At 36.9% G+C, this 23,325-nt stretch overlaps 1 protein-coding gene across 2 annotated transcripts in view; it reads right to left on the bottom strand.

Annotated features, from left to right (window-relative positions):
* The window catches only part of sfmbt2 (Scm like with four mbt domains 2), an 86,355-nt gene extending 71,474 nt beyond the window's left edge, over positions 1–14,881 (bottom strand). For both annotated transcript variants that reach the window (XM_061914110.1, XM_061914111.1), the window contains exons 1-2: positions 14,727–14,881; positions 7,817–7,885 (exon numbers count right to left, since the gene is read on the bottom strand). The gene's annotated coding sequence lies outside the window, so the exon portion shown is untranslated. The remainder of the gene's footprint in view (positions 1–7,816; positions 7,886–14,726) is intronic.
* Between the last annotated feature and the right edge of the window lie 8,444 nt (positions 14,882–23,325).

Here is a 23,325-nt window from a genome sequence, read left to right as displayed (position 1 = left end):
GTGGACGGCATAGCTCGGTTGGTAGAGTGGCCGTGCCAGCAACTTGAGGGTTGCAGGTTCGATTCCCGCTTGTGCCATCCTAGTTACTGCTGTTGTGTCCTTGGGCAAGACACTTTACCCACCTCCTCCCAGTGCCACCCACACTGGTTTAAATAAAACTTAAATATTGGGTGTCACTATGTAAAGCGCTTTGAGTCACTTGAGAAAAGCGCTATATAAATATAATTCACTTCACTAACACTGAATAGAATATAATAAAATAGAATAGAATAGAAAGTACTTTATTGATGGAATAGAAAGTACTTTATTGATCCCTATGGAACAAGCAACGCTTATATAACTTAATAGAGCAAAATCAACTTTCAAAAAACCAACAAAAAAACATCAATGGCATACTAAGTAACATTTTAATAAAAAATTGATTGCCTCTTTTCTATTTGCAGCCTTCTGAGGTAAATATCAACATTAACTTTTTCCACAGGCTAATACATTTGAAAATTAATGGGGGGGTTGTTGATAGCGGGGGGTGTATATTGTAGCGTCCCGGAAGAGTTATTGCTGCAAGGGGGTCTGAGTATTTATTCTGTTGTGGTGCGGTGCGGATGTTCTCACAAGTGAAGTGAAGTGAATTATATTCATATAGCGCTTTTCTCTAGTGACTCATTTACACAGTGAAACCCAATATCTAAGTTACATTTAAACCAGTGTGGGTGGCACTGGGAGCAGGTGGGTAAAGTGTCTTGCCCAAGGACACAACGGCAGTGACTAGGATGGCGAAAGCGGGAATCGAACCTGGAACCCTCAAGTTGCTGGCACGGCCACTCTACCAAACGAGCTATACCGCCCCTATATAAGCTATACAAAATGTGTTTGTCATTCTTGTTTGGTGTGGGTTCACACATTTGTAACAGTGTTAAAGTTGTTTATACGGCCACCCTCAGTGTGACCTGTATGGCTGTTGACCAAGTATGCATTGCATTCACATACCTGTGTGTAGAAGCCGCATATATTATGTGACTGGGCCGGCACGCTGTTTGTATGGAAGAAAAGAGGACGTGACGACAGGTTGTAGAGGGCGCTAAAGGAAGTGCCTTTAAGGCACACCCCCAATATTGTTGTCCGGGTGGAAATTGGGAGGATGGTTGCCCCGGGAGTTTTTTGGGAGGGACAGTGAAATTCGGGAATCTCCCGGAAAATCGGGAGGGTTTGCAAGTATGGGTATTAGCGGTGAATGGGGTGTTACAGCGACACCGCCGCTGTATAACACCGGCGGGCCAGCTCTAATGTTAATTTGATATTGCCTCAAGGGCCAAATGAAATTACACGGCGGGCCAAATTTGGCCCGCGGGCCAGAGTTTGACACCCATGCCTTAAATGAACACTTGATACATATAATCACAGCAGTATGATGATTCTATGTGTCTACATTAAAACATTCTTCTTCATACTGCATTAATATATGCTCATTTTAAACTTTCATGCAGAGAAGGAAATCACAACTAAGTAGGGCTTATCGATATATCGCGGGTTTGTCTCCGTGCGATATAGAAAATGACTATGGTGATATTGGAGTATACGTTCTCAGATGGGGGTACTTGAAGGTATGCCAAGGGGTACGTGTGATTTTTTTTTTTTTTAAATATTCTAAAAATAGCAACAATTCAAAAAGCCTTTAGAAATATGTTTATTGAATAATAAATCAACAAAATATGAATGTAAGTCCATAAACTGTGGAAAAAAAGCCACAATGCAATATTCATTTTTGTGGCCATGTTCCATGAATATTGATGTTAAAGATTTATTTTTTTGTGAAGAAATGTTTAGAATGAAGTTCATGAATCCAGATGGATCTCTATTACAATCCCCAAAGAGGGCATTTTGGGTTGATGATTACTTCTATGTGCAGAAATCTTTATTAGTTTTTAGCTATTTTCATATCTTTTTTTCCAAATAGTTTAAGAAAGACCACTACAAAGGAGTAATATTTTGCACTTTTATACAATTTAATAAATCAGAAACTGATGACATAGTGCTGTATTTCACTTCTTTATCTCTTTTTTTCAACCATAAATGCTTTGCTCTGATTAGGGGGTACTTGAATTAAAAAAAAATGTTCACAGGGGGTACATCACTGAAAAAAGGTTGAGAACCACTGTATTGGAGTATACGTTCTCACGCAATTGCTTTTAGCTGCGGGCATTACGATACAGGCTCTTCCCACTCTTGTTGTCTCTCCTCACAGACAGCAAGCGCACCTTACACACGTCACGTCGTACGTCACATACGTATACGCCCTCGCGGAGCAGAGAGGTAGCAGCATGCGTTACTTTAGCTGTGATGCTAGCGGAGCCATGCGAGTGGTAATGCGAGGGAAAGAAGATGTGAATCTGGTAAAAAATGAAGGAAAAATTCATTCCCAAGAATAACAGCAGGGGGTCCATCGTCTGGCGGTGGTTTGGCTTCAAGTGAGAATATGTCGAATATCCATCCATCCATTTTCTACCGCTTATTCCCTTTTGGGGTCGCGGGGGTTGCTGGCGCCTATCTCAGCTACAATCGGGCGGAAGGCGGGGTACACCCTGGACAAGTCGCCACCTCATCGCAGGGCCAACACAGATAGACAGACAACATTCACACTCACATTCACACACTAGGGCCAATTTGGTGTTGCCAATCAACCTATCCCCAGGTGCATGTCTTTGGAAGTGGGAGGAAGCCGGAGTACCTGGAGGGAACCCACGTATTCACGGGGAGAACATGCAAACTCCACACAGAAAGATCCCGAGCCTGGATTTGAACCCAGGACTGCAGGACCTTCGTATTGTGAGGCAGACGCACTAACCCCTCTGCCACCGTGAAGCCCAATATGTCGAACCGACAACGGTAAAACACGGACATAGGGAGCAGTACAGAGTAGTTGCGTCTTCCAGTCAGCAGCCCCTCCCTTCTCCCACACACAACACAGGACTTGACGACTGGACTCTCACACTATTGTTAGATCGACTATGGACTGGACTCTCACCATTATGTTGGATCCACTATGGACTGGACTCTCACTATTATGTTAGAACCACTATGGACTTGACCCTCACTAGTATGTTAGATCCACTAAGGACTGGACTGTCACAATATTATGCTAGATCCACTCGACGTCCATTAGAACTACTATGGACTTGACCCTCACTAGTATGTTAGATCCACTAAGGACTGGACTCTCACAATATTATGCTATATCCACTCAACGTCCTTCACAGTGGCAGAGGGGTTAGTGCGTCTGCCTCACAATATGAAGTTCCTGCAGTCCTGTGTTCAAGTCCAGGGTCGGGATCTTTCTGTGTGGAGTTTGCATGTTCTCCCCGTGAATGCGTGGGTTCCCTCCGGGTACTCTGGCTTCCCCCCACTTCCAAAGACATGCAACTGGGGATAGGTTGATTGGCAACACTAAATTGGCCCTAGTGTGAATGTTGTCTGTCTATCTGTGTTGGCCCTGCGATGAGGTGGCGACTTGTCCAGGGTGTACCCCGCCTTCCGCCCGATTGTAGCTGAGATAGGCGCCAGCGCCCCCCCGCAACCCCAAAAAGGGAATAAGCGGTAGAAAATGGGTAGAAAATGGATGGAATATGGACACTCGACGTCCATTGCACCGGTCGCGCAGGGGGAAAAGGCAACTTTATTTTGCCCATGCACATCTACCATGTGATGACAGGCACAAACAGTGTTTATGATGATTGGTATTGCAGCTGTACGACAATTGCAGTCCATGCCAGTTGTGCTGTACGCCAAGGGAAAACACCAAAACAACAGGAAATGTGTCAGTGGACAATTATTTCTAGCACGCATTGCTCATTTCCCCCAAATACGCACTGACATATTTACACCACACATGCTTGTAAAGGTCACTTGTGATATACACTCCCAGAGGACCACAAACAATCTTCCATTTTTGCTGAGTTAAAGGGAAAAAAAGTGGCACTGAACTATGCAATTGAAGACATATTTGCCTCCACGTGAACTCTTTTAGAGTGTGTGCGCGCTGTGGGTGAGGACATTTGACAACAGCTGAAGAACTAAACACTATAACATGACTCGACTTTAACCGCGGCCAAAGCTGCGACCGTCCTTGTGACTTGCTGTAATACCCTAAAAAATTGACCGACGTCGGCGGCAAGAACATGCAGTGACCGCCCTTGACATTTGACTTGTTAATGGATGAGGATGTAACAATAAACGGTATAATGATAATTTGCGATAAAACTCCCGACCGTTAGTAAAAGAGTCTATTTTTTTTTTTCCCCAAAAACCCATCATTTATTAATGCATTTTAGCCAACACGAAGTCAGGCGCACTAGCGTCATTTGGCTTGATAATCATGGCAGACTAACTACACGAACTTTGCAAAGGAGACTTCCCCTCGGAGTAAACGGATGTAACAGTAAACGGTATAATGATAATTTGCGATAAAACTCCCGACCGTTACTAATTGAGTCTATTTTTTTTACACCAAAAACCTATCATTTATTAATGAATTTTAGGCAACACGAAGTCAGGCGCACTAGTCATTTGGTTTGATAATCATGGCAGGTTAACTACACGGACTTTGCTAAGGAGATTTCCCCTCAGAGTAAACGAATGTAACAAACAGTATAATGATAATTTGTGATAAAACTCCCGACCGTTAGTAATTGAGTCTATTTTTTTACACCAAAAACCCGTCATTTATTAATGCATTTTAGCCAACACGAAGTCAGGCGCACTAGCGTCATTTGGCTTGATAATCATGGCAGGTTAACTACACGGACTATGCTAAGGAGATTTCCCCTCGGAGTAAACGAATGTAACAATAAACAGTATAATGATAATTTGCGATAAAACTCCCGATCGTTAGTAATAGCGTCTATTTTTTTTACAACAAAAACCCGTCATTTGTTAATGCATTTTAGGCAACACAAAGTAAGGTGCACAAGCGACATTTGGCTTAATAATCATGGCAGAATAACTACACTTTAGTCTTTAGTTTGTTTCCTGGGATGTTCACTCCTTTATTTAACTGCATCAGTGTTCAAATAAAATCCATACTACCTATAATGTTTTGTCATCTCATCAAAATGAACACAGGCTGTGAAGATTGCGTATTCCATGTGAGAGGTGTCACTCTTTTATTTTTGTTGGCCAAACTGTTGCACTGAAACAAAAAGAGGCGTATTTGAAGAATGAAGAAAGCTTATTAGACTTAATCTTCATTGCCAAACTGATTTGAGTTTGATATTGAACTCTTAATGTTTATGTCCAGATACACATCTACATGTACATTTAAATGTACATAACTTAAAAAATAGGTAATAAAAAAAAAACTCCCTCTATCAAAATGTAAAAAATAGAGATAAAGGCATCATGTAATGACAAAAAGCTGACAAGTTGGTATTAATAAATTGGAAAAGAATGTATTATCTCTTTTTTGCTGATTTAATTGATGTATGTGTAGATACTACCTTGTTTTTGTTATCACAGTTTCTTTTTCGGGGGGGGGGGTGTGGTATCATGGGTATATAAACAAAAATACTTTTGACATTTAGGGCAGACAACAGCTATGTGATGTATGTGAATATGATTAAGTGGATGGAAATGTATAATGCTGGATGTCAATAAAAATGAAAAAAAAAAAAAAAAAAAGGAAAAGAAAAGAAAGAAAATAATGTTTGCCTTAAAGCCCAAAAATATGAGCCCCCCCTTTAAGGTAACACTTGCCTTGACCATAAAAAGTTAAAATTTGAGGCCTGCTATATACTATACGTACTAGAACTAGTTTGAAAGTGCTGCTACTGTGGCAAAATCATTCTGACCACGAAAGAAATCAAAAATGTTTACTAAATATCCAAATGAATAAAAAAAATTTCAAAAAGAAAATTGCACTTTCAGATTTTATAGAGCCCAGATGTTAGAAAATGTATGCCTCCTATACGATTTTTTGTAACATTATAGGACTTTTTTAACCAATATTATTGTAGATTGGCCTGTAATGGAGCATCATGTACATTTTCCCCCTTCTTGCCTTGCCCCAAAGTGTGGCTGCCAGAGATTTAATGCAGGATTTAAGACAGGAGTGTCAAACTGCTTTTCAGTGAGGGCCACTTCGCAGTTATGGTTGCCCTTAAAGGGCCGCTTTTAACAATGAGTAAAATAATCTATCTATCTCTATATCTATCTATATATCTATCTATATATCTATATCTATATATATATCTATATATATATATACATATATATATATATATATATATATATATATATATATATATATATATATATATATATATATATATATATATATATATATATATATACATATATATATATACATATATATACACACACATACTAGGAGCTGAGCCGGAAGGCAAAGCTCTCGATTTACCGGTCGATCTACGTTCCATCCTGACCTATGGTCATGAGCTTTGGGTCATGACCGAAAGGATAAGATCACGGGTACAAGCGGCCGAAATGAGTTTCCTCCGCCGGGTGGCGGGGCTCTCCCTTAGAGATAGGGTGAGAAGCTCTGCCATCCGGGAGGAACTCAAAGTAAAGCCACTGCTCCTCCACATGGAGAGGAGCCAGATGAGGTGGCTCGGGCATCTGGTCAGGATGCCACCCGAACGCCTCCCTAGGGAGGTGTTTCGGGCACGTCCAACCGGTAGGGGGCCACGGGGAAGACCCAGGACACGTTGGGAAGACGGGGAGAGCTAGACGAAGTGGCTGGGGAGAGGGAAGTCTGGGCTTTCCTGCTTAGGCTGATGCCCCCGCGACCTGACCTCGGATAAGCGGAAGATGATGGATGGATGGATATATACACACAGACATGTGTATGTATTATATATATATATATATATATATATATATAAATATTTATATACACAATATATACATGTATATATAAACAAAATATATACATATACAACATATACATATATATAAATGTTTTATATAATATATGTATATTATATATACATATATTATGTAAAACAATAAATCACACACACGACTACTATTGTGTCTGTGTGTGTGTGTATATATATATATATTCATACATACATATACTATATATATATATAACAATATATATTTTTCTCATAAGATGCAAAAAAAAAATCTTAAAATTTTTACTTTAAAAACTGGCAGCTCGGCCACCAGAATTTTACGGTAAAAGCAGTGTTGTTTTTTTTACAGCATATAAAAAAATATAATAAATGGAATGGAAAAACAATACCACTGTTTTTAGCGGTAAAATTCATGCAACAGAACTGCCAGTTCTTTTGGGGGTTTTTTACCGTAAAATATTGTTGTTTCAATGGCTTTTTTGTTAGTTTTTTAATGTTTTAGTGTCTTACTGTATAGGGGAAAAATAAAGTACCATAGTTGATTTTACCGTAAAAAACTCAAGTCAGTGGAATTTAACCATAAAATCTATTGTCAATTTTACAGTCTATAATTGTATGATTGGTAATTTGTTTTGAAATCGTAAGCCATATGTTTTGTTGAAACATGTTTGGAAGAATACAAGATAGTATAATATTTAGATTTTGATAATATTTAATTTTACAATATATGCAATTCCATGCAGTACATGATTTTTAATGTCAAAGGGAAATAATTGTATTTATTTTATTCACACATATTTCCAGGCTTTCACGGGCCACATAAATAATGTGGCGGGCCAAATTTGGCCCCCGGGCCTTAAGTTTGACACTGGATTTAGGAGATGAACTATCACTGCATGCCTTTTATTGCATTAGTGCCTATTAGGGCACGGTTTTAAACTCACCCAGGAGGTGTTTGCTCTTGGTAACTTGATGCTGTCTTCTTCCAAACTTGCAATGAACAGCCTTGGATGCTACAGGAAAAAAAGAGGAGTCACTGACCTAAAAAGTGCATTTTGAATCAGCATTTAGTGGAAAATTACATATTTTCTTGTGACTGTCAACATATTTTACGTACAATAATGTCTCATGATGAAAACAAAGGGCACACACTAAAAAATGTCGGGTTGAAAAAATAACCCAATTTTAACAAAATTGCTGGTTCAGAAAAGGACAACCCCCTTATTTGAGTTATTTCAATTCAACATTTTGGGTTAATTTTTTCAACCCAACTTTTGCGTTGAATTATTCAACCAAAAAGTTGAGTTATACTCACTACAATGTTGGGCTATTCCAAGCCCAACCATTTGGTTGCGCTGCTTGACCCAATAGTTGGTTAAAAATTATACATTTTGTCCTGCTCCTTACCAACTACTGATCAAAATGATTTCTTATTCCATTAAACTTAACCCAACTTCTGGTTCAGAAAAGGATTTGAGTTATTGTAACTCTTAACATTTTGGGTTAATTTTTTCCAACCCAACTTTTGCGTTAAAATAATTTAACCAAAAAGTTGAGTTATGATAACTTGACCTCATAAGGACCAATCTGGTGGATATGCTTCTTTTATTTCTCTTTGCTATTTGGGCTTATTGGACCCTAATTAAAATAAAAACTAAGAATCATCTTTTGATATGATGCACTTAGTCCCTAAGTACACAAACGTGTACTTCATGTTTAGTGACATGCTAATTGTTATTTCTACACTTTTTTTTCGGATTCCATTGTATGTTATACTCTCGTGACATCAGCAAATGGCAGTATAAGTGTCCACATGAGTGGCCACAAGACCCCAATTCAGTAGCGTACACAATTTTGGAAATAAGAGCTAAAAGGGGCTGTCCACACATAAGCCTTTAGAGGTTTAATGTTGAGTTATTCCCAACCAAACTATTGGATTGAATTAATGTAAACCAAAAGTTGAGTTATGCTAACTCAATGTTGATTGATTCATAACCCAAGTATTGGGTTGAATGTATTTAGCACAAAAGCTGAGTCATGCTCACTACAATGTTGGGTTATTCCAAACCCAACTATTGGGTTGCACAATTTAGCGCTCCTTGACTCAATAGTTGGTTAGAAATGATACATTTTACTGCTGGTGTGTCTTACTCCTTCACAACTATTGATCAAAATTATTTTTATTCCATTAAATCTAACCCAGCTGCTGGCTCCGAAAAGGATTTGAGTTATTTTAACTCTAACGTTTTAGGTTAATTTTTTCAACCCAACTTTTGCATTCAAATTACTTAACCAAAAAGTTGAGTTATGAATACTGATGGTTGGGTTATTCCCAACCAAACTATCGGGTTGAATTATTTAACCCAAAAGTTGAGTTATTCTAACTCAATGTCGATTGATTCACAACTCAACTATTGGGTTGAAGGTCTATTGGGTTGCGCAATGTAGCGCTCTTTACCCAATATTTGGTTAGAAATTATAAATTTTACTGCTGGTTTGACCTACTCCTTCACAACTACTGATCGAAGTTGTTTTTATTCCATTAAATTTAACCCAATTGCTAGTACAGAAAAGGATGAGTTATTTTAACTCTTAACATTTTGGGTAATTTTTCCAACCCAACTTTTGCGTTAAAATTATTTCACCAAAAAAGTTGAGTTATTAATGTGAGGTTATTCTCAGCCAAACTATTGGGTTGAATTATTTAACACAAAAGTTGAGTTACGCTAACTCAATGTTGGGTTACTCCAAACCCAATTTAGCGCTGCTTGATTGGTTAGAAATTGTTTATTTTACTGCTGGTTTGTCCTACTCCTTCACAACTACTTATCAAAATTATTTTTATTCCATTAAAATATACTCAAAAGCAAGACATTTTTTGTATGGTCATAGTAGTTATATACAGCATGCTAAAATATTTTCATATACACAAGATAACAGCTTCTTCCACTTGATTTATTGATTGATTGATTGAAACTTTTATTAGTAGATTGCACAGTATAACACATTCCGTACAAATGACCACTAAATGGTAACACCCGAATAAGTTTTTCAACTTGTTTAACGTCCACCTTAAATCCATTTAGGCCGTAAGACTCTTGAACACGTTAAAATAATCCCTTCAATTCCCCCCAAAAAATAGATTAACTGGCTGGAATATAAATACAATATAACATAAGTCCATAAACGTGGACGCATATGCAAAAGTGCGATACATTTATCTGTACAGTGATTTATTTATATCTGCACCTTATGACTTGTCCCGATTGTAGCTGAGATAGGCACCAGCGCCCCCCCCGACCCCAAATGGAATAAGCGGTAGAAAAATGGATGGATGGATATTGCTCTTTTATTCTGCACTACCATGAGCTATCCGGAGTACCCAAGGGGAACCCACGCATTCACGGGGAGGACATGCAAACTCCACACAGAAGGATCCCGGGATTGAACCCAGGACTACTCAGGACCTTCATTTTGTGAGGCAGATGCACTAACCCCTCTGCCACCGTGAAGCCCCAAAATTATTTTTTTTCCATTAAAATATACTCAAAAGCAAGATATGAGTGACATTTTTTGTATGGTTATAGTAGTTCTGTACGCCATGCTTAAATATTTTCATGTACATAAGATAACTTCTTCCCTCAAGGCCGTAAGACTCCTTGTACGCATTAGAATAATCCCTTTAATTCCTCCCAAAAATCAATTGAGTGGCTGGAATATAAAGACAATATAACATACATCCATAAACATGGATGCATATGCAAAAGTGCAATACATTTATCTGTATAGGAAACTATTTATTTACGAGCTAATGCAACAAATTTATGTCCTTATATGTACTGTAAAGTTCAAATTCAAATCAATTCTGAGTCTAATGTGTGATTGTAAATAATGAAATAATATAAAATTCTCATCAAGAAAAAAGTACTTTTTTAATAAAACAAACCCTTTTACGCAAAAATGCGTTACTCATTGGAAAAACAACCCAAATACGGTTCATAGTTTTTGAAAACCCAGAAATTGAGTTAAAATAATAAATACCATTATAACCCAAAAAATGTATTGCTCTACTCCAAAATGGTAACTCAACACTCGCAGCTTATAAATTGGGTTATCAAAACTAACCAGAGGTGGGTAGAAACGCGCTATATTTACTCAGTTACATTTACTTGAGTAACTTTTGGGATAAATTGTACTTCTACGAGTAGTTTTTATGCAACATACCTTTACTATTACTTGAGTATATTTAAAGAGAAGAAACGCTACTTTTACTCCGTTCCAATTAGCTACATTCAGCTCGCTACTCGCTACTTTTTTAATCGATGTATTAATGTTTGTTTTGGTTAATGACAGAGCTTCAAAGTAGAATCTACGCATGCCTGCGTTTCACCAATTAAATGCAGTCACTGGTGACGTTTGACCAATCAAATAGAGCCAGGCGGTCACATGACCCAACTTAAACAAGTTGAAAAACGTATTGGGGTGTTACCATTTCGTGGTCAACTGTACGGAATATGTACTGTACTGTGCAATCTACTAATAAAGGTTTCAATCTATCAATCAAAAGTGTAAAGGAAAAAAGACGATTTTTATTTCAACCTACTTCCCGTCAAAAGCCTAAAGACTGATCGCACAGCCCCTGTCTTCACAATAAAAGCGCCGCTCCATCCCTAACAAAATAAGAGTCTCCGAAAGCCAGCGCAAACAAGCTAGCAACCTATGGGGTTTGCCGCCAATGTATTTCTTGTAAAGTGTATAAAAACGAATATGGAAGCTGGACAAATAAGATGCCAAAAAACCAACGATTTTCATGTGGTATTAGACAGAAAAGAGGAACTTTTTTTCTCCTCCATTTGAAAACGTGGACGTCTGATTCCAATCAGTGCAAGTCATCAGAATCAGGTGATACACCAACTTATATTCTTGTCTTCATGAAAGATAGGAATCCATGTGCTAAACATGCGTGTATATTCATTAAAACACCTTAACATGTGAACAAAAACGGCAAAATAAATAAATATAAATTATATACTGTATATATGCATTTATGTATATATATATATATACATATATGTGTGTGTGTGTGTATAAATGATGTCTGTGTATGTATGATATATGTGTGTATATATGATATGTGTGTATGTATATGTATATATGAGGTAGAACACCTCGACTTGGTCATTTATTAAGTAATTGATGAACGTTGAAAAACTTATTGGGGTGTTACCATTTAGTGGTCAATTGTAGGGAATATGTACTGTACTGTGCAATCTACTCATACAAGTTTTAATCAATCAATCAATCAATCAATCAATAAATCTATCAATCAATCAAATCAATGAATGCCTGCTGAGCCTATGGTGCGCTAAGTTATTGTTGCTCAGTGTGTCATTTTTTAATTTTATTTTAATGTACTTTTATTTAATATATATTATTGTTTTAGTTGCTTAAGAGATATTCCTGGCTCTGAATTTGCTTATTGCTATTTTTATGTTTTTGTGCATTATTTGTTGCCGTAATCAGGTTACTCATCAGTTACTCAGTACTTGAGTAGTTTTTTCATAACATACTTTTTACTTTTACTAAAGTAAATATTTGGGTGACTACTCCTTACTTTTACTTGAGTAATAAATCTCTAAAGTAACAGTACTCTTACTTGAGTACAATTTCTGGCTACTCTACCCACCTCTGAAACTAACCCAGCATTTTTTTTGTGTGTGCAAGAGTCCTAAGAGTCCACGTTTTACTCACCTGGCTTTAAAAGGCAAACTATAAAGCAGGGGTCACCGACGCGGTGCCCGCGGGCACCAGGTCGCCCGTAAGGACCAGATGAGTCGCCCGCTGGCCTGTTCTAAAAATAGCTCAAATAGCAGCACTTACCAGTGAGCTGCCTCTATTTTTTCTATCTTTTTTATTTCCTAGCAAGCTGGTCTTGCTTTGCTCGACATTAATTCTAAGAGAGACAAAACTCAAATAGAATTTCAAAATCCAAGAAAATATTTTAAAGACTTGGTCTTCACTTGTTTAAGTAAATTCATTTATTTTTTTACTTTGCTTCTTATAACTTTCAGAAAGACAATTTTAGAGAACAAATACAACCTAAAAAAAAGATTTTAGTATTATCTTTTAAATTCCTTCCTCATCTTTCCTGACAATTTAAATCAATGTTCAAGTAAATTAATTTTTTTATTGTAAAAAATATTAAATGAAATTTTGGCTTCTTATAGACAATTTAAGAGAAAAAATACAACCTTAAAAATAATTTTTGGATTTTTAAACACATATACCTTTTTACCTATTAAATTCCTTCCTCTTCTTTCCTGACAATTTAAAGCAATATTCAAGTATTTTTTTATTGTAAAGAATATTAAATACATTTTAATTTAATTCTTCATTTTAGCTTCTGTTTTTTCGATGAAGAATATTTGTGAAATATTTCTTCGAATTTATGATTAAAATTCAAAAAAAATATTCTGGCAAATCTAGAAAATCTGTAGAATCTAATTGAAATCTTATTTCAAAGTCTTTTGAATTTATTTTTCAAATTTTTGTTCTGGAAAATCTGGAATAAATAATGATTTTGTCTTTGTTTGAAATATAGCTTGGTCCAATTTGTTATATATTATAACAGGTGCAGATTGGATTTTAACCTATTCAAAACATGTCATTAAAATTCTAAAAGTAATCTAAATCAGGAAAAATTACTAATGATGTTCCATAAATTTTTTTTTTTTTTCAAAAAGATTTGAATCAGCTAGTTTTTCTCTTCATTTTTTTTGGTTGAATTTTGAATTTTAAAGAGTCCAAATTGAAGATAAACTATGTTTCATTTTTTTCGTGTTTTCTCCTCTTTTAAACCGTTCAATTAAGTGTTTTTTCATAATTTATTATATATAAAAAACCTTCCGTAAAAGGAAAAAAATGTACGACGGAATGACAGACAGAAATACACATTTTTTATATATATAGATTTATTTATTAAAGGTAAATTGAGCAAATTGGCTATTTCTGGCAATTTATTTAAGTGTGTATCAAACTGGTAGCCCTTCGCATTAGTCAGTACCCAAGAAGTAGCTCTTGGTTTCAAAAAGGTTGCTGACCCCTGCTATAAAGAAATATGCACTTCCTTTTGAAAAGGGATGCGTCCGTTTGACCCAATTAAAACAATTTGCACGGACGTCAAACCCCTGAAACGCGCCTATTTAACCAAACAAACAGAATAACGAGCAAACGTGCGTGCAAAAAAAGTGAAAGAGGAAACGTTGCGCGGCCATGAAGAAGAGGAGGAAGATGAGTGGCGTCGCTGCTGTGTACTTTGCACGGCGGGAAAAAACCCGCAGACACTTGCCCAGCGCACGCTTCGAGTTTAATTCGTTCAATCCGGCGTGTGCGCACCGAACAAGACCGAATAGGGCGAGGGTCGCGGCGCGGGCGTGTTTTTTCCTCTCCCAAAGCTCTTCAAAGTGGCATTTTTTTTATTTTTTTTTGGACGAAACCGCCATATTGAACGTCTCGTGACGTCACAGCCAGCGTTGGCTGCTTTCCAAGGGCTTTTTTTTTTTTTTTTTTTTTAACGCACGTTTATACGCTCGTTAGAAGACAAAAAAGGGGAAAAAAAAGTGACTAACGTTTTGTTTTGGCAGAAACTTTTACGTACTTTTGTTTCCAGGTGGGAAAAAATAAAATAGCAAAGCGAGCGCAGGCATATTTTGGGACAAGTTAAGCTAGCGTGACGACTGTTTTTCACCACAAACATTCTCTTTTTTTTTGTTTTTCTTTTTTTAAAAAGCCAGGCGAAATAAGTCAAAGTTGTTCCCTCCGTCGACGCCACCCCCGCCCCGACACCTGCCTTACCTGGACGGACAAGTTGCTTCCCCGCCTGACAGCGACAGGACACTTCCGTCTTGAGGACCCCCGCCGGGCACGTCTTTCAGCTGCCGCCGCCACCGCTCCAATATGGCATCTGACGTCCGCGCATGCGCAATTCTTCTACCATTTAGGCGTCCCTGACCTTTGCGTGCACAAAAAAATACACAAACATTTGTCGCCATCAAAGCATTAAAAAACATCTGACAATGGTAAAAACGGTCACTTAGTTGTACTTATATTAACAGACACTTGCCTACCTTCTAATCCATATTTTCAACAACTATTCGGTTTAATCCTCTTTCTTGTTTGGCAGTCAACAGTAGCCTCTAGTGGCTGCATTGCGTCACGCATGACGTCAACACCCACTTTGTCCAAAAGCTTTATAACGTCACACTCCATTGATCTCTTTGTTGGGGGGGATGAAAGTGATGCAACTTTAAAAAAAAAAAAAAAAAAAAAAAAAAATCGTATTTTTTTGTGCATTTTACAAACTTTTAATTAACAAGCACATGAAAGACAAACGCAATGAAGAGTGGAACTATCGCGAGAAGACAACAAGTAAAAGTTTTTTTGTTGTTGTTGTTGCTATTTGACTGTCATCATGTAATTGTGAGTATATTTTTTTTTATCAGCACCTGTGTACTTTTTAGACTTGAACTTAGACAAACTTTATTGATCCACAAGGGAAATTGTCCCACACTGTAGCTCAGTTAAAAATGATAAAATAGACTAACAACTTACCATAGTAGCAATATAAAATATAACATAAATGTAATACAAAACCCGTTTCCATATGAGATGGGAAATTGTGTTAGATGTAAATATAAACAGAATACAATGATTTGCAAATCATTTTCAACCCATATTCAGTTGAATATGCTACCAAGACAACATATTTGATGTTCAAACTCATAAACATTTTTGTTGTTGCAAATAATCATTAACTTTAGAATTTGATGCCAGCAAAACGTGACAAAGAAGTTGGGAAAGGTGGCAATAAATACAGATAAAGCTTTGGAATGCTCATCAAACACTTATTTGGAACATCCCACAGGTGTGAAGGCTAATTAAGAACAGGTGGGTGCCATGATTGGGTATAAAAATAGCTTCCCAAAAAATGCTCAGTCTTTCACAAGAAAGGATGGGGCGAGGTACACCCCTTTGTCCACAACTGCGTGAGCAAATAGTCAAACAGTTTAAGAACAACGTTTCTCAAAGTGCAATTGCAAGAAATTTAGGGATTTCAACATCTACGGTCCATAATATCATCAAAAGGTTCAGAGAATCTGGTGAAATTACTCCACGTAAGCGGCATGGCCGGAAACCATCATTGAATGACCGTGACCTTCGATCCCTCAGACGGCACTGTATCAAAAACCGACATCAATCTCTAAAGGATATCACCACATGGGCTCAGGAACACTTCAGAAAACCACTATCACTAAATACAGTTGGTCGCTACATCTGTAAGTGCAAGTTATGCAAAGCAAAACCCATTTATCAACAACACCCAGAAACGTCGCCGGCTTCGCTGGGCCCTAACTCATCTAAGATGGACTGATGCAAAGTGGAAAAGTGTTCTGTGGTCTGACGAGTCCACATTTCAAATTGTTTTTGGAAATATTCGACATTGTGTCATCCGGACCAAAGGGGAAGCGAACCATCCAGACTGTTATCAACGCAAAGTTCAAAAGCCAGCATCTGTGATGATATGGGGGTGCATTAGTGCCCAAGGCATGGGTAACCTACACATCTGTGAAGGCACCATTAATGCTGAAAGGTACATACAGGTTTTGGAACAACATATAAGCGCCATCTTTTTCATGGACGCCCCTGCTTATTTCAGCAAGACAATGCCAAGCCACATTCAGCATGTGTTACAACAGCGTGGCTTCTTAAAAAAAGTGTGCGAGTACTTTCCTGGCCCGCCTGCAGTCTAGACCTGTCTCCCATCGAAAATGTGTGGCGCATTATGAAGCGTAAAATACAAATGCGGAGACCCCGGACTGTTGAACGACTGAAGTTCTACATAAAAAAAAGAATGGGAAAGAATTTAACAATTAGTTTCCTCAGTTACTAAAGGTTTATTGAGTGTTGTTAAAAGAAAAGGTGATGTAACACAGTGGTGAACATGCACTTTCCCAACTACTTTGGCACGTGTTGCAGCCATGAAATTTAAAGTTAATTATTATTTGCAAAAAAAATGTACGTTTATGAGTTTGAACAACAAAAATCTTTCCTTGTAGTCTATTCAATTGAATATGGGTTGAAAAAGAATTTGTAAATCATTGTATTCCGTTTATATTTACATCTAACACAATTTCCCAACTCATATGGAAACGGGGTTTGTATATACAATATATAACACATCCCAATGACCATGTACAATATTATATTATGTGTAATAGCTGCAGCAAAAATTGATATTTTTGTGAGAGTTGAACAAAACTGTATATATTGAACATTTATACGCAATATCGAACACGACAAAGTTGGGGTTTTTGCAGAGGATGAACACAAACGTCACAAAAAGATCAGGTTGAACAGATGGAAGGCGCGTACACGCGAGCAATAAGAGGCTTTCAATGCGCGTAAAAGAGGATTAAAGAGCCTCCTTTTTTAACCGGGCGTGTGCACAAACGCGCACGGATACACATGTGGGAATGTTCTATGATTTAAAACAGGGGTGGGCAAATATTTTGACTTAGGGGTGGGGACATGTTGAAAGAAAAAATGTGTGTGGGGGTGGGGGCCAATGTATATGTGTGTATAAATGATTGTGGAGGGGGGGCGTGGCCTGCGGACCTGTAGCAAAACCATTCCAACAGCAACACATTCCACTCATCAAACTCACACTTTCCCAAGTTCCGAACCAAATTCCGGTTTTCCTGGAAATTCTAACTCTTCAACATTCAAACTATTTTTACATCCATACTACATTCTGTCAATGCTTCAGTTGAACTTCAGCATTGGAGCATTCACATGCCATTCCTTCAGAAATTGCCTCATCTAGTCGCATGTCAAATAATTAGGGACCGAATGTCCCTTTGGGACAGAGGACCGTATTGTATTTCTAAGGTTTTATTATTATTATACTGCCACCTCTTTGAGCTGTAATTTGACCCCCTTAACATGCTTCAAAACTCACCAAATTTAAAACACACATCAGGACTTGGAAAAATTGCGATCTAATCAAAAAACCAAAACCCAAAACTCAAAATTGTGTTCTAGCGCTCCCGAGGAAAAAACAGACAAAACTGCTTGTAACTTCCATTAGGAATGTCGTAGAGACATGAAACAAAAACCTCTATGTAGGTCTGACTTAAAGTAGATTTCATACACTGCAAAAATCAACAGGAAGTTGGGGAAAACACCTTCAAAACAAAAGTTTCCTAAAAAATTTTATTTTTGCCTCTTTTAGCTGTAATTTAACCCCCTTAAAATGCTTCAAAACTCACCAAACTGGACACAAACGACAGGACTGGCGAAAATTGCGATCTAATAAAAAACAAACCCCAAAACTCAAAATTGCGCTCTAGCGCCCTCTAGGAATAAAACAGACAAAACTGCTCCCAGGAAGAAAACACAGGAATGTCATTTCAAACCACAACAAAGCAATTGCAAAAGGACTGCCCACCCCCAGACTAAACGACACTGAAACGAATAAGGAATGTAACCGTCGCAGAAACCTGATTGCCCTCTCAACGGGGGGTGCTTACAGACATCAGTCGTTTACCAAGCAAAGGTAACACGCAAGGACATTAGCACATCCGACACGTACGTAGGATTAACCGAAGGAGCGTTCAAAACAAGATGGAATAATCACAACGCCTCCTTTAGAAACCAGACTTTGCGGAATTCTACAGAACTCAGCAAGCACATTTGGAACCTCAAAGACAATAATGTTGATTATTCAATAACATGGCAAATTCTTGCATCCAGCACACCTTACAACAGTGGTAATAAAAGATGCAACCTATGCTTAAAAGAAAAACTGTTTATTATGTATCATCCAGATCTGTCATCCCTCAACAAGCGCAGTGAAATCATTTCAACATGCCGCCACAGATGGAAACACCTCCTAGGTAACACATGAGCCAATCACCACACCCTACGCCTGCCTGTACCCACCCACTCTGTGCCCTATATAAACCATTGTATGTGAATGCTTCCATTAAAATCTCCTGATGATTGAGGGAACCCCTCATGAAACAGTTCTGTAGAGATTAATTAGTCTTGTGATTTTTTTCCACACCTACATATATATATATATATATATATATATATATATATATGGAAATACTTGACTTTCAGTGAATTCTAGCTATATATATATATATATATATATATATATATATATATATATATATATATATATAGCTAGAATTCACTGAAAGTCAAATATTTCTTATATGTATATATATATATATATATATATATATATATATGTATATATATATATATATATATATATATATATATGAAATACTTGACTTATTGGTGAATTCTTGCTGTAAATATACTCCTCTACTCTTAACCACGCCCCCCACCTCCTGAAATTGTAGATCTCAAGGTTGGCAAGTATGTGTCAGGCTTTCCCCTGACAGTTTGTCTATGTTTTAGTTTTTTCCTCTGCATTTGTCTGTTTCCTCTGTGTTTAGTATCTTCTGTCTAGTGCGTTATTATGTCAGCTTCCTGTCTTGTTCCCTGAGTGCTGTGTTCCTCCTCAGTTGCGGCTGATTGGCACCTGGCCACACCTGTTGCCAATCAGCCCGCTCCTATTTGTACCTGCTTTGTCTTGTGTCAGTTGCTGGATCATTGTATTGTCTTGTCGATGTCACGTCCAATTGCTTTTGTGATGTGTTATCGCTCCTGTCGTGTCGTACCTTGTCTTTGCAGCGTAGCGGTAAGCTATATTCAGTCGATGTTTGTAGCTTACTGTTTTTTTTGTTCCCTGTTTCCGTTTTATTTTTCATTATACAAGTACGACTTCTGTTTGCCTGTTCGCTACCCGCCAGCTTCCACGCTAAGCTCCTGTTCGTTATTTTACTATCTCCCAGGCTAGCTCCTTTTGTTTGATTACCCGCCTCGTGCGCGCTTTGTGTTTGTACCCTTTTGGTTTTGTTTTTGTCTTAGTATTTAATTAAATAATGTTTTCACATTCCATGCCTGCCTCCATCTCTGCATCTTGGGGTTCGTCACCAAATAACCCTGACAGTACGTTTGTGATAATCTACACATTTCACATTGTACTTATAACTGGAGACACTTTTGTAAATATGCTGAAATAATATGTATCCCTTTCTAACGTCACATGTGATTAATGAAATGAGTCCAAATTCACAGGTTTTGTTGTAGTAGATGCTACATGTGTACAGAGTAAAGCACATGTTAGTACATCAGTTGAGGAAAATATGTAAACTACATTAAAATACCATCCTGTAAATTTGATTTGGATATCACAGGCTGACTATATTGTGAAATTCCAAAAAGAGGACACATATAGTCCGGGACTAGGTGAAAATTTGCCAATGATACTCGAACTTGCTTCATAATTAATATATTTACTTCAATGAATAAAAAATTCTCCTCTGTTGACAGCAGTGTTGGTGCTAGGGAGTTTTCAAAATGGGGTCCCAGGGACCCCATCAAGTCATAAAAAATGGGGTCCCACAGAACATTTTTGGGGTTCCCACTTTTTTGCAAGCGTTTTGAAAACAAATGATAAACATATGCATTGTCCTGCTATATCTCACATTCTAAATTGTGTTTTGGAAAAATGTTGTCATATTATTTAATTCATTTAAAAAACGAAAAAAAAACAAAATAAAACACATTTGTATACATATGTAAATGTATTCAGTTATAAACATTCATTCACTTTCTTCTTTCCTTCATGGATCTCATTTTTTCTATGTTTTTATTTAATAAGTTTTAGGTGTATTTATTTCAGTATAAAAGTGTAAAAAGTTATTGCTTGGGTCATGAAATGATGATAAAGATGTGCCAGGGCATACAAACATTTTATATTTAACGCTTAAATCTCTGGAGTCTACATCAACTTGACACCTATCCTTCATTTCAAAATGTTTTAGTTTTTTTTTTTATGTTGTTTTTTTTTTTGTTAGTTTTCCGCCCTTTATTGTCAAAGAAAACTATGTTGTTTTTTTGTTATGGCAAACACAAAAAAATATACAAAATCTTCCACCAAAAATATTTTTCAAAGAGGAATATTTCATGTGACGTAATGGGAACCTTGGATAGGTCAATAATTCATAACAACGTTTATTTTGATTCAATATTATGTTTTGAAAAATGTCAGTTTGAAATAAAAAAAAATAAAAAGCTTTCACCTTTCAGCTTTTTTATTTCACTTTTGTTATGTTTTTGATTATTTTAATAGAATTTTTAGAATGTGCCGCGGGCCTTTAAAACATTAGCAGTGGGCCGCAAATGGGCACACTTTTCACACCCCTGCTATAGATAATAAACAATTAAATCTGATAAATCTATCGATAAAAATCAGAGCCTGGCGACGCATGCGCGTTTATCATAACTCTCTCGCTCTCCGTCTCTGCCCCTCCCTCACGAATGCTGCATGCGCACACCTTCACAATTGATTTTGTTTTTAACCCTTTCTCAAACCTGAACGTACATTGAAAATACACGCAACCCTAACTCAAAATGCCAGACATTTGAGGCATTTAAGAAACTCCACCCGGACAGCCCCACAAATGAGGACATATCCGGGGAAAAGAGGAGGTATGGTCAGTCTAGGATATCAGTATTTATTTCATCTTCTGATAGTGTGTTGTCCTGAAGTCAATTGTTGTAATTCTTTACATAATTACTTGATAAAACGTTTGTATTTGTGACTGCAATGCTTTAATTCGGAGCTAAATTTGTTTATATTTATTGTATGCTATAAAAAGTAAACAGCAGTTAAGTGATGTCACTTCCGCTAAATTACTTCCGGTTGGTTGACTTCCGGTATTCGTTCGAAAGCAAGTCATACATGTTGCGGTCTTCTGCTGTATGAACAAAAATTGGAAAAGGAATTTTACCTTTGCAACCTCATTATTCTATTGGGTAAGTTTTATATTCATAAGTATAAGTTTCTCCACCCGGACAGCCCCGCAAATGAGGACATGTCCGGGGAAAAGAGGAGGTATGGTCTGTCTAGGATATTATTATTTAATTCATCTTCTGATAGTGTATTGTCCTGAAGTCAATTGTTGTAATTCTTTACATAATTACTTGATAATACTTTTGTATTCTTGACTGCAATGCTTTAATTCGGAGTTAAAGTTGTTTATATTTATTGTGTGCTATAACAAGTAAACAGCAGTTAAATGATGTCACTTCCGCTAAATTACTTCCGGTATTCGTTCGAAAACAAGTCATACATGTTGCGGTCTTCTGCTGTATGAACAAAAATTGGAAAAGGAATTTTACCTTTGCAACCGTTTTACATTCATAAGTGTAAGTTTCTCAATACCCGACCCGAAAAGATTTAGAACTCTACATTAAAACACTCTCTACCTCCAACAACAAATGCTAGGAAAACGATGATGCGGTCACATAAGGACTTGGACTAGGGCTGTTTCTTCAATGCAGAGAATATTTGGGACGAGCCAGGCGTGAACGTGAGTACATATTTATTGATATTCTAACAAAACAACACAAAAAGGCAAACAAATGGCGCGCACAGTGGCGGAGAACAAATACTTGGCTACAAAAACAAATGACTAGAATAAAGGCTGTAAACTAAAATCGTAAAACAAAAACACTGCGCTGTGGCATGAATAATAAACCATAAACTTGCACTGAGGCATAAATACAAAAAACTTACGTGGGGTGGTCAGAAAATGAATAGCAAGGCATGAAGGTCAAAACATTGAAATGTGGTTAAAGTATCAGAAGGTAAGGTAAAGTTGCCAGGACGAGGACAGAAACAGAATGGCTTAAATAATGACTATGATAATGATTAGTAACAGGAGTGAGGGCTGAGGACAGTGAGGGCAAGGTGAAAATCAAGGGGTGGGCATGGAGACGAAAACAAACCAGGAAGTGCAAAAACCGAAATGAATGTCCAAAAAACAAAACATAACACGACCAAACATGACAAAAACAAAACATAATCCATAGGCTGTGTTCCAAATTTAAGTTATTTACTGAAATTGATTGAGCCTATGGCTTTGAACTATGATTATTATTATATATATATATATATATATATATATATATATATATATATATATATATATATATATATATATATATATATACATATATATATATATATATATATATATATATATATATATATATATATATATATATATATTATTCTATTTTAGTTACTTTGAATTTACAACTCCCACAGGATGTTTTATTTTGTTCGGTTTTTGTACAGTTTTCGTACTTATTTTGTTTATTGTTTCTCGTCTGTTTGTAAAGGTTGAATATTATAAATACATTTTTATTTAAAAAAATAATAAAGAAAAAATCTCAATAAACACAACATTATATGAAGACATTCATTAAAATAGCATGAAGTAGTCTGCACTAAAAGCAGCTGAGA

The sequence above is a fragment of the Nerophis ophidion genome, linkage group LG10 (genome assembly GCF_033978795.1).
Source record: "Nerophis ophidion isolate RoL-2023_Sa linkage group LG10, RoL_Noph_v1.0, whole genome shotgun sequence".
Taxonomy (NCBI): Eukaryota; Metazoa; Chordata; class Actinopteri; order Syngnathiformes; family Syngnathidae; genus Nerophis; species Nerophis ophidion.
This window is presented reverse-complemented; position numbering and strand designations above follow the sequence as displayed.